The 16,232-nt window shown below is 47.6% G+C and overlaps 1 protein-coding gene across 9 annotated transcripts in view; it reads right to left on the bottom strand.

Annotated features, from left to right (window-relative positions):
- grip1 (glutamate receptor interacting protein 1) overlaps nt 1–16,232 on the bottom strand; it is a 187,332-nt gene that overhangs the window by 94,932 nt on the left and 76,168 nt on the right. The gene's annotated exons all lie outside the window — the stretch shown is intronic.

The raw sequence follows: 16,232 nt of genomic DNA, 5'->3' as shown, positions 1-16,232 counted from the left end.
CACAAACACGGCAGTCAGGCAGAGGATAAAAATATGAAGAGATAGAGAGAGAGAGAGAGAGAGAGAGAGACTGACTTGTGCTGAATGGGCAATGGTGGCACAACAGAGTGTGAGGGAAAAGCCAAGTCATGGGAGCGATACAGGTGTTGTTTACATCACGTGTGTGTGTGTGTGTGTGTGTGTGTGTGTGTGTGTGTGTGTGGGGGGGGGGGGGGGGTGTCAGAAAGGTACTGCATTTAAATCCACATTAGGTCTGAAAGGAGGAATTTGTGTTTGGTGGTACAACCACATTTGTATTCAAGACCATCGTGCAATATAACACAGTTTCCCAGCAACAGTGCTCTTTCAGGCCTTATAAACATGTTGAGCGGTGACTGTTTCCTGGCCAGTGTGCTGCACGGGCTGGTGGGTGTGGAGTCACACCCGTGTGTCCCTCTGCCTCCTTGGGCCCTGTGGTTCTGGAAGCATCACTTCTCACTCCGTCACGGGTGCTGGGAGGCAGCCAATCACGGCCCAGCCCCACTCCCTTCCCCCGATGCAGCTTCAATCCCGTTTGACAGGAAGTGACCTCTCTGCCTCTCTCGTCGTCCTCCGTCCACGCGTCGGAGTCGGTGGCCTGGTCCAAGCCGATCCGCAGTCCGCACGGAAAACGCTCCTCCCAGCGCATACGTTAGTTACGCGTGGTCTGTATTTCAGGAGCTGCACGGGGTGTCTCGCCCACTGCATCCGGCTTTAACACCACAGCAGTCCTCTACTCCGCATTGGTTTGCTGCTCGATGCGGACAACACTGAGCCAAACTAGGCTCAGGACTACCAGGCCCAATCCCGGCCCTTACGTCCCGTGACAGAATGGAAATGAGACCCAAAGTAAGAGTGACAACAGCACTGTTTTCTAGTGGACACGACTCCATGAGAACAAGAGCTCTGAGAGCAGGATACAGGACACAGCACACGGTGTGACAGTCCCCCCCCCAACCCAACACACAGACCCCCATCACCAACATGGAGAGCCAGAGGCAAGGACAGGTAGTGAGTATGAACCACCAGTTCTGTAGCCCAAAGGCAGAGATGCCTTACAGATATGTTTAAAAGAACAGCTCCATCTTGAGCCGGGATCATTTGCGGTAATACATGAGTAATTAGTCGGAAGCCCCTCTTCTTCAGGAAGGCAGGGGTGGATCCTGACAAACATCTAATCTGAGAAAACAGATCCTTGGGCAGCAAGAGGAAGCAAGAGCAGACAGAAACAGAATCTAATGTAAAATGATTTTATATCAGCAGGGAGAGTGAGAATTTAGATGGATGTCCTGTCTTGCACTTCCTTGCTGTGAAATCTGAGTGTGTACATACAGCCCTGACCACACACACCCATCACACTAGTGTCAGTCCTCATGATCTTTATTTTCTCATTCTAGTCACCTAGTCTGCCCTTTTAACCTGTGTGCGCTATCCACCTGTGGCCTTTCTTCCTAGGAATAGCATTCAAACACACACACACACGCACACGCACACACACACACACAGACACACACACACGACCACCATTAACCCAATCACGTTAGCTGGACTGCACGGTTGGTAGACCCACACTCTCTCCACGCTCATCATGCTCTATTCACCTTAGCAATCATTGTGATTTCATGATAGCATGTAGGTGTCTCCCCCCACCCACCACCAGGCTCTGCTGCAGTGAGCGTCGACAGCCCCGGTGCGGTCGGCTGCGTCCTGCAAATTGGCTGCGTCTGTGGCCCCTCCCGTGAAGAGGAGCCAGAGCGAGCGACCTCGGCCCGGCCCGGTAGAAGGGGAAGAGGCGCTGGCGCCGTGTGCCGCGCTCGCCGGAGAGCCCGACGCGAACGACCCCAGAAAGAACAACACCGGAGTAAATTAAGAGAGCGACGATCCGTGCAGGACTGGAATGCCCCAAGCCTTCCTCATCCTCCAGAAACCCTCCTCCTCCTCCTCCTCTCTGGGATGTGCTGGGGGTGCCAGGGGGCTCGTCTGCATCGCCTCTCCGCGGGAGCCCGGTGACTCGGAGCTTCTGGAGGCTTGCCTGGAGGCTGCGGGCTACGCGGGAGGCAAAGCTCACATCTGGCTGCCGGGCAGCCCCTGACGGGAGTCTTTTATTAGCCCTCTTAGTGACGTTTCGACGGAGATGAGACAATCTCCACAGCTACCGATGAAACTTTTCTCAGGTCCGCGCACATCAACACTGGGCGGGGAGAGTCTGGAAGTGTCTACAGTGTAAACCAAAGAAATGCATGCCTGCTGAAAACCACACACAACCTCCTTCACCCGCGAGAACGCAGTCCAGTCACTGAAGGACCCGTTGAAAACGGTCCAGGGTTCAGCTGCTCTGTGCACATTATCAGGCCTGCTCTCGGCTTAATCACCACTTCACTCCAACACACTGAACCCACACGCACGCAGCTCGCCATGTTCCGAGGCAGAGTAATAGATTTTTCCTGTCATTGCTTCTCCATCCAGTTGAATTGAAAAAATAATGAGGTTCAATCCGAATCATTTAATGACTCTCAGAGCTCAATCATTTTGGTTCAATTCTGCGACTATGAATGCTTCAAATTAGCAGCTATTGTACAGCTGGGTCTATGTTTAGAGCTAGCGAAACTGGCCCACATATCAGAGCTTAAATGATACCCCTGTCAACATGAAGAAGGTGCATAAAAAATGCAGAGCACAAAATATTCATGTTAAGAAAGCCAAATGGGGACGGGGCATAGAACTGTGTGGGCGGAGCACGGAATCGTCTAGGCAGAGCATTGAATCGACTGGGCGGAGCACTGAATTATCTGCGCAGAAATACAGAAGCAGAGAATGAAGCTGAAAGATCTCAGTGACTAATTCCCTTTGATAAGCTTAATAGTGTCCTAGTCACCAAAGGAGCCGTGGTGAGTGAGCGAATGATTTCGAAGGTCACTGTGAAGAGGCAGCGTAAAGTGTAATGACGGCAGCCTTCCTAACGGCTGAGGGACAATCTCACGCTTGGGCCCCGAGACCCGCTCAGCCTCGCCAGTGCAGGCTACAGAGCGCCGCAGAACACGGCTGAGACCAGGAACGCACAGCGATTAGCCCAGACAGCTAGTCAACGCAGAGGCGGGCAATTGCACGTTCGCTCTAAAATATGCATGAGGATTGCAGAGAAGAAAGGGGAGAGGTGTTACTGGCTTTGAACGAGCCCGTTTGTCTTGGGCTAAAGACCTTCCCTGAATCGCACACGACTGCTGACTGCTCTTAGGCTTTATTTATCCAAGTTACTACCGTGGTGCGGGCAACACCCGCGCTTCACTTGTTCTGAGAAGAAACCAAACCACAACTAAACCGAAAACAACCAAAAAAACCCAGTAAAACTTGAGGCGTGCAATGTGTGTTATTTAACTGGTAACCGAAAACACTGAATATTTCATCAAGGGGGGGGGGGGGTGTTATTAACCTCATGTCATGTGACTGCTGAATCGTGTCTGCACTGCTGGAATCAACAGCAGCAGTTCACACTGTACTGAAGTCAGTTTTGTAGATTCTTTGTAGAGTCCTACAGTAGTGAAAAAAAAACACACATTTTCCCCATGCCAAAAGCAACAGAATGCACTTACAGGTTCTACTGTTTCAACAGACTGCTTCACATATGGACAAGCAGCCACAGTTGTTCTTAAACAAACAGCTACGCTGCAAATCTATGCATGCGATTACCATATTTTGACTTGCTTTTCTGGGAGACTTGTGTCTAGATAAAGCAGAGACGGTGTTAGTGTTCAGTTGCGACACATCTGAATTCACCTAGCGGCTCGGCTAATAATTACAGATTCCTTTGACAGAGACATTCAGAGATAATGGAGACAGCAACAGATTCGGCCTGAGCCGATTTAGAAGCCATGACCCCCCCGGGGAGTAGTGTAGCTCTCCAAGGACTGAACAAAGAGCAGGGTGTGGGGGGGGGGGGGGGGGGGGGGGGGGGGCAGAGTCTGGGACTCCCACACCACAACCGGGGAGGAGGAGGAGGAGGAGAGAGAAAGAGGAGGAAGCAGAGGAGACGCTTTCTGGCACAGCAACCAACGGGGAACTGAAAAAAGCTTTAGCGAAATCACTTCCACTTTTAATTAGCCCCTAAATACTAAGGCACACTAATTCTTCAAACTGCAAAAGAACATACAGATTGCAAAAGTGTATACATTAAAGTAAGTGTGTGTGTGTGTGTGTGTGTGTGTGTGTGTGTGTGTGTGTGTGTGTGTGTGTGTGTGTGTGTGTGTGTGTGTGTGTGTGTGTGTGTGTAGACTACCGCCACAGGCAAAACTTAGGATTCCATGGCAAATGAGTGAACAGTAAAGTCAAGTAGAGTCAGGACCTAGACATGAGTAAGGCCACATCAGATCATACTATTTTCCCACCAGATGGTACAAACTATACCACCAGTTTTGAGACAAGCAGCCTGGACCTGTTAGATCTCTAAACAGGCCCTGTGGCCTCATTGCTGCACGTCAGAGCTCTTTGGAGGTCCACTGGCTTCCCACAGAGCTCCTTCACTGGCTTTGTCGAGCTCTCTCTGAGAGGCGCCTCAGTATTAATGCGAGCCTAAATTACTGCAAAATATTTGCTGATCTAACTCTTAGGGGACTCCTACATACAGCAGCCCTCCTTTAATGATGATATGCTAATTAGAGGGTCTTGATTAAACTGTCAGAGCACTGAATATTTCTGAATATCTTGGCTCATTCAGTGGAAGTAATAATGGTTATGGTTACTGGTTATGGCCAGTTTACTGCAGATGGACTATATTATAGGCTTCAGTGGATATTCTGCTCAGGCATCTACTTGGACTACTTAATGAATAACCAAGGTCAACTCTCCAGTCAACTGTATGAAGTAATAGGTAATAGGGAGGAAGTAATGTAAACATACATAATTTGCTATCATTCATCACAGAATTTCCATAAACAAGAACAAAATACAATATAGCTCATGTAACAATGTTTTTCCTATAGGTGATTGCTAAATGTTAATATAATAAGCAGTCACTCCACAGGTCTATAACAAATTTAATATACATATGTAACAAACGATGTTAACCATTCTTTGATTTCACACGTTCAAGTGCAATTATATCCCTGCCGGAGTGGCATCTCCAGGGACCGTTTCCGGATCAAAGGCTAAAGAGGAATCGCAGCACCTGGGCGATCCGTGGAGTGCCGTCCCCTCCAAACAAGGCCTTCCCCTCGACAGGCAGCCAGGTCGGATAAAACGAACAGGGGGGAGTGTTTCGTTAAATCAGAGGAACATGCAATCTCCTTCACCGTTAAGTAAACAGAAGAGGAAGCCAGAGAGGGAAAAACACGTCACATTGAATGCTTGAAGCCCATTGGACAGTGCCGCTGCTCCTCAGGGTCTGTCAAGTGCAAATAATATCCAATCCAAGGCAAAGGGGGAGGGGCTAAGGCCTGAAACCAGAAGGAAAAGGCAGTGCAATCTCGTCTTGACTTTCATCTAGTGGGGCACGTATCCTCATCGTAGTGCAAGGCGAGTGCTTGGCCAGAAATTTTCCATAGCACAGAGTGCCGAATTTACGAGGAGTGCACGATTAGCCTAAAAGCAAAAGAGGGGTCCTTCGCCCGGGCCACTCGCTGCGCAGATGACTGGGCATTACGCAACACCAGTGTGTGCCCACTGAAAATCAATGGAGAGAAAGCCATGAACAAAACGCACTCTGCAAAATCCCACAGCTCCAAGACCACCGTTGGGCTCCGTGCTTCCCTTCTTTGTCTAGGTCTCCCGCTTTCTTGCACGGACAAGGCCTTCTGGTTCATCTATGGTCAGCAGGAAAACATTCTGGGATGAAGCTAAGCGTAATTAACAGGCCGCTTTAATGGGAACCAAGCATGTCTGTGGTAATTAGGTTTGGTGTGAAGATGAGCAATTAGCCTCCTGCTTCTCGCTTGTGGTCTCCTGACCTAAGGAGATGTTCGGGCTCAGCACAGCCTGCTATTCTTGTCCCCTCAACACGTCTGGGTAAAAACAGCATGACTGATTTGTCGTGGCTGGCCTACAGAAATGGTGACAAACCAGGTGACAAACTGATGGCATCTGCCCCCCCCTTTTTTTCTCTGCAGCGTTGCTCATTCCTGAAACGCACTAAACTCTGGAACCCTGGGCACAATACATCAGGACTGCAATATTGGCTTTTGTAATACTAATATCACAGAAGGCTGCCCAATGCATACAGGTCCAATAAACAAATTCCTTTTTGTATTGTGTGCAGGCAACAGCCTGGTCAATCCCCAACCTTTCAGATGAGATTTCTGGATTTGTTTGTATGACTTATTGTATTGATGTTATATAAGAAGTGTAAATAACTAATAATAATAATACTAATAAGATTATGCAGACCTGTCTTTAATCATGTCACATTGAGGGGAAAATGAAGGTCTCAAATATATATTAAGGCATCTCAATTACAAGTGTTGTCTCAGTCGAGTGTCATGTTATCCACAATTCAACAGATGTACCCACCGCCATTAAAAACATCTGCTTTAAATGGTTCTCCAATGGTTCTTCAATGCTTCTCTTCGTCTCCAGAGCACTCTATTCCATCACTGGTTAAGAGCAGCAGGCTCTTCAGTTGCTGAACCCTGCATGCTGAAGAAGGGGACGGGGTAGTGTCCAGTGGCCGAGGAGACGCCGCGGGGCGAGTGGGGAGTTGCGCGCAGGACGAGAGCCACCATCCCGCAGTCCGAACACCTAGCCAGCCCCCACGGGGAGCGAGAGCGCAAGCATGCCGGCCTGTGCCAGCTGCCTCTGGAGCGAAGCCACTCAATGACTCCTCGTCGCCGCAGTGCACCTCCTGCTGCTCGGCCCACAGGCTGATTGATTCAGCATCAGAGCGGCTCAGTAATGAGAGGCAATTAATCTCTCCCAGCTGCCCTTAACCTTCTCCCAGGTGCCACTAGCTCCTTGTTGCGGGTATCACACACCGATGGCGATAGGGCTTTGCGGCCAGGCCGGGTGGGCTGGTTCGGATGTGGACCACAGCTGAGCATCTATTCATGTTCACTCTCACGATGCGGCTCTCGGGAAGAACGTTCACCACTTAGTGACCGGATTCAACCCACCTGATTCCTGTGTGGGTGGAAGAAACCACAAACCTAATGGCCTGGAGGAAGTGACACGGGGAGAATCCGCGGGGGTCCAGGACGTCTCTCAACACACACCTGGCATCCATCACCAGTGCCTTAGGAAGCTGTTGACATGCATTGCCGCACTTCTCTCTCGTGCACTCCTCCCTCGTGCACTCCTCCCTTATGCAACCTTCTTAAAGTGGTCACTCTCCTACCTGTGCCAATGCAGACAAGAGCACACAGTAATAAGAGCCTGTACGGTGCAGAGGCAGAAAGGTTTCAGCGGATATTGGAATCTTTGGCTTATCGGACCCGTCGGTGCGTTTGTTTAACACGGCCCATTCATCGCATTAAATTAAGAAAACCTTAAAATTAAAGACACGCGGGCGGGAAATCAATCGTCGAGCCATGTCCGAATTATATGGTGCGATAAAAATGTGCTTCATTTCCATAAGAGGAGTTCGTGTGCTGAGCCTGCAGGACACTGCGTGCTGCCTGTGTTGAGCAGACGGAAACACGCCTCACGTGTCACGTCAGTGGAGAGACGCCATTTCAGGCTGAGACACCGCCCAACAGCACTTGTTGAGAGGGGTGACCTAAACCGGTTTATTAAAGTGAGCATCCGAACGTCACGTTGCAGGACGTCATCACTCCACGTGAGAGGCGAGCACGTTGCGGCCGACGGCCCGGCCACGATGACAGGCAGACGTGAATCGCCACTTCGTTAAGGTGCTCCCGTCCTTGGAGACGCAGACAGGATCCATGCTGTTTTGTTGCCGATGCACAGACTGCTTTGCGTTTTCCGACGAGGAGTCAGCGGAAGTGCAGGAGACCCCTCACTAGCCTGCTCATGCTTTCAGGTTTGCCTCCAGGACAAACCAGGTGGTGTGGTTCAGAATCATCCAGCCCTGGGCTGCCCCGGGGCTGCACAGAGCAAACAACAAATAACTCGTGGGACAGACAGTTCAGCAGAACTCCCCCAGACTGAGTGAAAGTGGCCATCTAAAGCAATAGAGAAACAAGAGAAAAATCATCATTCAGGATTAGTTTAAACTGGACTGGGTCAGACCCGGACACTTCCATTGATAATTGGAGCTGTTCTGGCTACGTGTTGCAAGTTCTATTCAGGTGCATCAAGACACTATAATGCTTTCAGGGATCAGGATGAATGAGATAAAGCAGACCACATGTGATTCAAAACGTGTCTCAGTGCAATCAATGAGTCCCAAATGCACTGTGGGCATTATGATCATACCAGGAAAAAAAACCCAGAGAAGAATCCTATTGAATTGTGCCATGATTCATCCACACAAGACCTGTACTTTCATCTCATGGCCATAATTAGCCCAGTAAACCTGCCTTTTTCTGGATTCATAGTCAATGGAGTATGGCTGATGCAAACGCTCCAGTGAGAGGCTGTGCTGCAGGCGTTAAGCCCCTCCCACCTCCTGAGCTGTCTCTTCCATGCAGGGTCAAACATCCACTCACTGGAAAGCCCCTCGGGCTAGACGAGGGTAGGCCCATAAAGCATCAACACTCCCCCAACACACACACACACACACACACACACACACACACACACACACACACACACACACACACACACACACACACATACACACACACAAAAACACACCCCAAACCGAGGCATCTATGTCACCATAAAGCAGTGAAGCTCCTAATTCTAACACCTTGCTTTCTCCCGCAGCGGTATACTAGGGTATCCCATAACCCTGTGCTGTCTAATAACACTGGACCTCTGCTCCTCACACAGATGATATACAGAGAGGAAAGTACCCTTGATGATGTGAACATCACCCTTTGTCACAGAGACACTGTAACAGCAACGGTCAGTACTCCACTTCCACAAAAGATCTTCACAGAGCAGACACAGCTACCAGTAGGGCACTTTAGATGGTTGCTACAAAATGACACAAGGTTAAAGAGGTTTTCCCAGCTAGTGCTACACACACACACACACACACTATATAAATAATCCACACCTGCAATGATGAGCCAAATTACTTCTTCAGATTATATTATATTAACGCCTCAATAAAGATTCTTTCTGAACTGGTTTTCAGTCCTGCTTTGACATAACTCTACTAGCCAGGTCCTGCTGCAAGTAATTACCTGGTCACCGGAGAAGTCACATCACAAAGATCTTGTTAACTATACAAAAAAAAAATAGCATTAACAAATATCATATAGGCTATTAAGCCGATTTGAGTTTTGAATCGAGGGCATTTTACGCACTGAATGTAACAAAAGATGATTATTATTAACATCATGTTTTAATGCACCCACGCTTGAATCCATTTTTGCAATGTATGTGAACAATGACCGAGATCAAACTGTGTTACTTTTTATGAACCAGTTATTCATGGCAGGGCTACTGTAGAGGCAGGAGACCCAAGGGTGCTATCGGCACATTGGAACCAATCGGCACATTACGGAAGAAAAGAACCAGGTCTTTACTGCACTGCAGGGGCGAGGCCCCTAGTGGAAACGAATGGCTCCAGCACGTTAAAGTTAGCCCTAAAACGTGACACTGAGTTCGGAGTTAATTCAAACCCGGAGTGCAGGGGAAACGATGATCTGAACATAAAGGATGACTGAAACTGAACCCAGCAAGGCGGCAAGTGTGAAGGAGTGAAGCCGCACTCCTTTCCCTGGAATGCAGAGATCAGACCTGAAAACCATTATGTGTGCAGAGGAGGGCTAATTAGAAGCAAACCTGCAGATTAAAAACATTTTGTTCACACTTAGAAAATCCATTTTCTTTATTTTACTCAACCAGCACAGTAAAGTGCTAATGCGCTGACACAGGGAAGCATACCTGGGAAATATATGTAAATAATACACGTAAATAACAGCCCATGCAGATATTAGCATAATACATGCTAATATTAGCATAGCGGGGTCTGCTATGGTGTCAGTTTGAAAGCAGAGTGTTCCCAGTCGGCTCTGTCTTTTTATGCAAATAGCATACGCAGAGAAAGACCTGTTCACACAGTGCTTCTTCATTTAGCTCTTCAGCGCCATCACCTCAGCTCAGCAGGGCCATCCCACATAATGGGGGCCAAATGGTGACTGGTATTCTTCAGAAAGCATTACCAGTGCCACAGGGCTAAAGCACACTCGTTAATCTAAACCATTACATCGTTCTAACCTTTAATCATTATCACCGCAAATCATCGAATTCTCCTTAGAGGTCGCCGAAAGAGTTTCGAACATTGATGTCAAAGGGTAAAGGTCGAAGGGAACGCTACAGCCCAGGAGACATCTAGAAGACACATTACAAGGCTGTCGTAGATAGGAGAGCTTGTGCGCACTAAGCAACGGGCTGCAGCGCTATCAGCTACATCAGCACCTCAGCTAACTCTATGCTTATACTTCATACTCGGTGTCAGGTTACATAAAGCCAACCTCCTCTGCCCGAGAGCCGCAGCCTCCAGAATATCACAGAAAGGAGATGCGCACGGAAGAGAGGCTAAGAGGATTATCTAATAAGAGTCTGAGCTGGGCGACAAGAGCTAGAGAGAGCAACGAGCGAATCCTCAGCCATCGACAGGAGGCTCTGCGACATGGGTCTACCTGCCCTGAGTCAGCTGCAGCAGGCAGGTTGGGGAGGGGGGGGGTTCCGGAGGGCAGCTCCAGGCGCCGCACCCCTCCGGGCCTGGTTCAGGACGCCCGCGGATCAGTACGGAAATGTTCTTCGCAAAGTCTGACCCTCTTCTTCCTGTGTATGGCAGATATCTGGTGTGTCCAAAGGTGGTGGAGACCCATGGGAAAGGCCCTGCGTTCTAACCGAGAGCGAGCGAATAACAAGGGGCTTTAGAATTCATCGTTTCCTTGTGACGGGTCACCTTACAGAGGGATGAAACAGATGAAGAACAGGCAGCTAATGGGTTGACACTAATTCTCAAAGACAAAGCAAGCAATCACACTGCTACCAATCGGAATTTAATCTGTTATCAGCACCCACTTGAATTCCAACCGCCTGTGCCTCGGTCGTGTTTTATTAGCGTTTCGATGGCTCACAGAGCAGTCTGAAATGCCATCTCAAAGGGCAAATCAGAATACTTCCTTCAGACAATAATGTTCAAATCAATTGGACATGTAGGCCAGAAATCTGAAGCTGAGCTTCTTCTCAAATGAATCCATCGCCAGCGAGCCTGAAAAACAGTCCCCTCCCCACTGGGACACAAACACAACGTCACTGCTGGCCATCACAGGCAAGAAATATTTCATCAATTCTGCTGACGTTCATAGCTGAACCTTTAAACAGTCCAAAACAAGAACGAGCCTCCGGACACTGAAGATCTTTGTGCTCAATTTAACTTCAGAAAAAGCTTCAATTCTGTCCGTCCCACAAACACCCTTTTAAGGATCGATGCGTTTGTGCTTTTTGAGTGTTGGCTTTTGTGTTTTCTGAATCTTTCCGCATGTGTAATGATTGCTATCTAGTTCCGTTCAATGCCTTAGCAGAAGAGAAAGAGAGAGATAAAAGCTACAAAATGAGATGGGGAGACAGAGAGAGAAACAGAGAAAGACAAAGAAGAAAAGAGTTAGAGGGACAGAAAATGGCGTATAGTGTTGGGAGTGTCTGTGAAGGAGGTAGAACCTCTAATCACATCACATTTGATGGATCGCTTTGGTAGTAAAGTCGGGGGGAAATTGAATGAGAGGCAGGAGAGAGACTTGCGGGGGACGCTTGATAAAGGGAGGTCAAGCACAAGGTAGGACACCGGCAGGAGGGAGGGGAGAGAGGACAGAGCGAGGAGGAGGAGAGAGGGGGTTCTCCGGCCGAGCTGGACACCGGCGCTCACTTAAAAACCAGGGCCGGGTACAATCCACGCCTTGGTGAAATCTGCAGTGCGGGCGCCCACACGGACACACAGCCATTTTGAACAGAGACCACCGCTCAAGTGCTGCGCTAAAAGGAAGACGCGGTGCCATTGGGGAGGCATCAGAAGGCACTCTGCTGAAATGACAGTGCTCAGTGTTTGATCTAGAAGAGCTTGTTAGGAACCCTGGTGCTGAAAGTCAAGAGAAGCCTCGTGTAGGGCAAGATGAATCGTGTCCTGACGTGGGGGCTGACTTACGCTGCCCCTTGTGAAAAATTTCAGAGAGCCCTTGACTACCACATAAGGCGGGCTAGTACGTTTGTTTGTTCTTTTATTTATTTATTTGTTTTTCCTCTAAATCTCTAAATCGCATCTTAAAGGAGGCAAATTTGTATTACTGTCAGTGTATTCTGAATGTCCTTTCTGTTGACTGCTGGAGAACTCCTCTAGAATCAGCAGGGAGTGGGTATGGCGGAGGTGTGGAGTATGATCCTTCTTCAGCTCCATCCACCGCATGGCCCGTCTAGCAGAGAGAGGAAGACTCCACTTTCAGAACTGTAATGAAGGAGGCGTTATGGCGCAGGCAGAGGGATCGTCGTTAGCACTGTGGTTACTGGTCGACCTGAAGCTACGGAGAGGCCAGCTGCCCTCAGCCACCATGAAAGACACACTGCACTTCTCTGGAGATGCGTGGTATGTCACACCTCTCAGAGGACATGCCACTCTGATGTCGTCTATAATTAAGGCCATCTTCCTTAATGATGCAAACAATGTGATCAATCTTCATCAAGTCTTTTCAAGCCTGAGGGTTCTATTGCACAAGGAGGAGGTGGTGGGGTGGAGACAGCAGAACCGTACATAACACGCTGGAAGACTGGGTCCAATGAGACTAGATGAGGAGATCCAGCAGAATCACATGGGAGCATCTGCCCATCCACACCATGTCCAGGATCTCCTGACCTCCTGTTCTGAATATTTGCAAAGCAACAGAAGTTAAACAAAATCCTAATTCTCATCTCACTGCACTCAAGTGCAACTGCCAAAAGGGTCTCTGCAGCAGAGCGGAACATCACTTGGGAGTAATTAAAAGGGCGTGCGATGATTTACGTTAACCAATTAGCTCTACAACCCAGTTTTGTTTAGGGTGATAGTGGCTAATCGCTAGGGATGGCGTCCAAACATGGAGACAAATCGGGAAGTTGCAGCACACAAACTCCATTGAAACATTAGAAAAAGAGAATCAAGACAATAACCTAGGCAGTGCATCAAGCTTAACTTTCCTCTTTTCTTTACATAAACAAATTGAAAGGAAGTCAACTCTCACCCTAGCCTCCATCAACAGTGGCCTGGCTGGATGATGCTTCTGCATAAGGAAGCAGGGTTATGAGGTGAACACACTTAGCATAAATCCTGGAAGCCACTGAGAGAGGCTTTTAGAGCAAGCATCAGGCTTGATTACCTGCGAACTGCAAGCAGCTCATTAAAGACTATTCGCCTCCATCACGCACAGAGCCCAAACACAGCTGAATACACGTGCGCTAAGAAGAGCTGCATCACGACGGTGCTGGTTTAGGGGGCCTGGTGGAACCTGATGGAACCTAGTGGGGCTTGGTGGAACCTGATGGAACCTAGTGGAACCCAGTGGGGCTTAGTGGAACCTGGTGGAACCCAGTGGAACCTGCTGAGGTCTGGTGGGTGATCGTAAATTTCAATGCCATTCATCCAAACTAACTTGCTTTTTCCAATAGCAGAAAGATTAATGCTAATTAATTTCTGCTTACAATTGATCACTCAGAATCACTCATCAGAATCCCAGATCACTCAGCATCTCCCACTCTAGAGAAAACAAAGCCTCTTATTTAAGTAGAGAAGACATAGAAGGCCATCTTTGGAGTCCAAATCACAATCTGTTTGATATGCATTTAAATTCCCATGCTGGGCTTTACGTAAAACACTAGGGGAGATGTTGCTTTGATACGCCAGGACGTCCTTGTATCTCTGCAATGTTTGAGAATTAACATTACTGCCATGTTCTTTTATAAAATTCCATCTTTGCAGACACGCAAAGGTCCTGGAAGCTCCCTTGATGACACCGTACAAGCTAAAATATGCTAACAAGTCATGCCAATGTTAGTAGCTCGAAGTGAACTGTGGTCCTGCAGACATGTGTGAGGGCGGGACTACAGGATGTCCACTATTACCCGATCATGTTTAAGCCAGTTATGCCGATTTGCACAATTTGGTCCAGCACTCCAAACTATAACACAATGACATTATCACCAATGACTACATCAGAGCAGGACACATTTATTTACAAAAATGTAGAGTCCTCCTAGACCTGAGACACTATAAATGTCTAAGACCAGGACACTTAGACATTTGCTGACTAACGTTAACTTGTTTGGCTCTCTCCAAAGTTGGGCCATGTTTCCAGTGGCCTCTTTCTTAAGTGGCCCATTTTAAAAACAGGGCAGATTATGTCTGGAGATTTTGTGTACGTATATAGAAAATGCATTTGACCATACCACTTAATGCGGTACTCATAAGTGTTTGCACAAACAGAATTTTCAAGTGCTTCCATGGTATAGCCTGAAGGCATTATAAAAGCATGAACACCTGCCCTTTGGTTAACTCCAGGCCAGCAAAGAGACCAAGGAAGGTTGCCCCGATCAATCAGCTGACTGCAGACAAGACCACTGCAGACTACTGACTGCTGCTGCCTTTGGTGCTGGATTACAACTTACAATTGATTGAAAAACAGATGGCAGTCAATTTTGCACAACTGTGAAGTAGGTGCGTGTAATAAAGTGATGTAATAAAGTGATGGCCAACACTGCATAAATGGCCTTCAGCAATTACTTGATGAAGAGATTTCATAAGTATTTCAACCATGCGAAACTGGTATGCTTCAGTCATAAAGTAAATTATTCATCTCAGAGAGACAGATATACAGATGACCTCATGATTACCATATGTCAAACCTGAAGACCCATAAAGTTAGAAGGCTAGCACACTGGTCACGTATTATTTTCACAGAACATCTAGGAATGAAATATATTCTTTAGTCAAAATATTCAACATTGAAAAAATTCCTCAAAGAGTGGCTGGCAGCTCATTATTAAGCATTCCAGACACTATTAAATCTGTGACTTAAATGAGAAAATAACCACCATGTTTAACATGAAGCAAAAGGTAGCCTTATAAAATAGAAGTAAACAAACAAAATGGCCAGTGTGGCTTGGATTTCTTGGGACCCACTCCCTCTAAGCTAAAAGCACAATCAGCTATACGATGGTATAAAGGTTTTTTTCAGGCTTTCAAGAATTATGAAGCTTTTAGTCTATGTCATTTAAGAGGCGACGCGGGCCCCTAAGGACAGATCTACTCATAAGTGACTCCACAGAAACAGAAAATCGAGAAAAATGCCAAATGAACACAACACTCCAGCATCACGTACACTACAGTAAACACTGCAGTAAACACCACAGTAAACACTGCAGTAAACACCACAGTAAACCCACGGCCAGGGTGGGCAGCCTGTTGGCTTCTCCGTTTGGCTCCGTTTTCCCTGTATTCTCATAGGCAGTCCTGAAACATAACCACCCCTCGACAACACGCACCCTCCCCTCATGCTAGGGTGCCGAGGTCTCCAGAAAGCCCCCTAAGTGAACGAATGAGCCCCATTAGAGAGCCAATGGCAGGGTCCCACTAGAGTAAGTGTTTGATAAATGTACAGGATGGTCAGACTACAGCCTCTTCATGAATTATTCATGACACTGGTATAAAAGATGGGTGGGGCTTTCAAGTGACACGCCGTTGCATGATTTCTTTCTCTTTCCTTTGTAACATGGAGGTTAATTAGCGTGAGGTGTCTACAGACACCTTGGCTCTACTTAGCTCTGTCTGCACTTTCAGTCTTTCAAAGCATCAGGGCCATCTCAGAATCACATTAAGCATTAACCGTAGTACATACCGACAGCATTCAGGTAGAGCCAGGAAGTGTGAGGGCAAACACGGCAGCTCCGTGTCTGCTGGAGATCTTAAAACACTCAAAATGCCATTCATCCCCCACACGTCCTGTGTCAGACTCCCTCGAACTCCCACTGGGCCAATTAAATGGCTAATTTTACACTGAAGTGCTTGGCTTTTGCAATTGTAAATCAATGTCAATATCATGCTTGTAAAAATGTGGCTAACAGGAGAGCATGGTGCTCTTAATAATAATAATAATAATAATAATAATAATAATAATAATAATATT

The sequence above is a fragment of the Brachyhypopomus gauderio genome, chromosome 5 (assembly GCF_052324685.1).
Source record: "Brachyhypopomus gauderio isolate BG-103 chromosome 5, BGAUD_0.2, whole genome shotgun sequence".
In the NCBI taxonomy this organism is placed as follows: Eukaryota; Metazoa; Chordata; class Actinopteri; order Gymnotiformes; family Hypopomidae; genus Brachyhypopomus; species Brachyhypopomus gauderio.
Note: the sequence above shows the minus strand (reverse complement) of the source record. Positions and strands in the feature narration are given on the sequence as shown.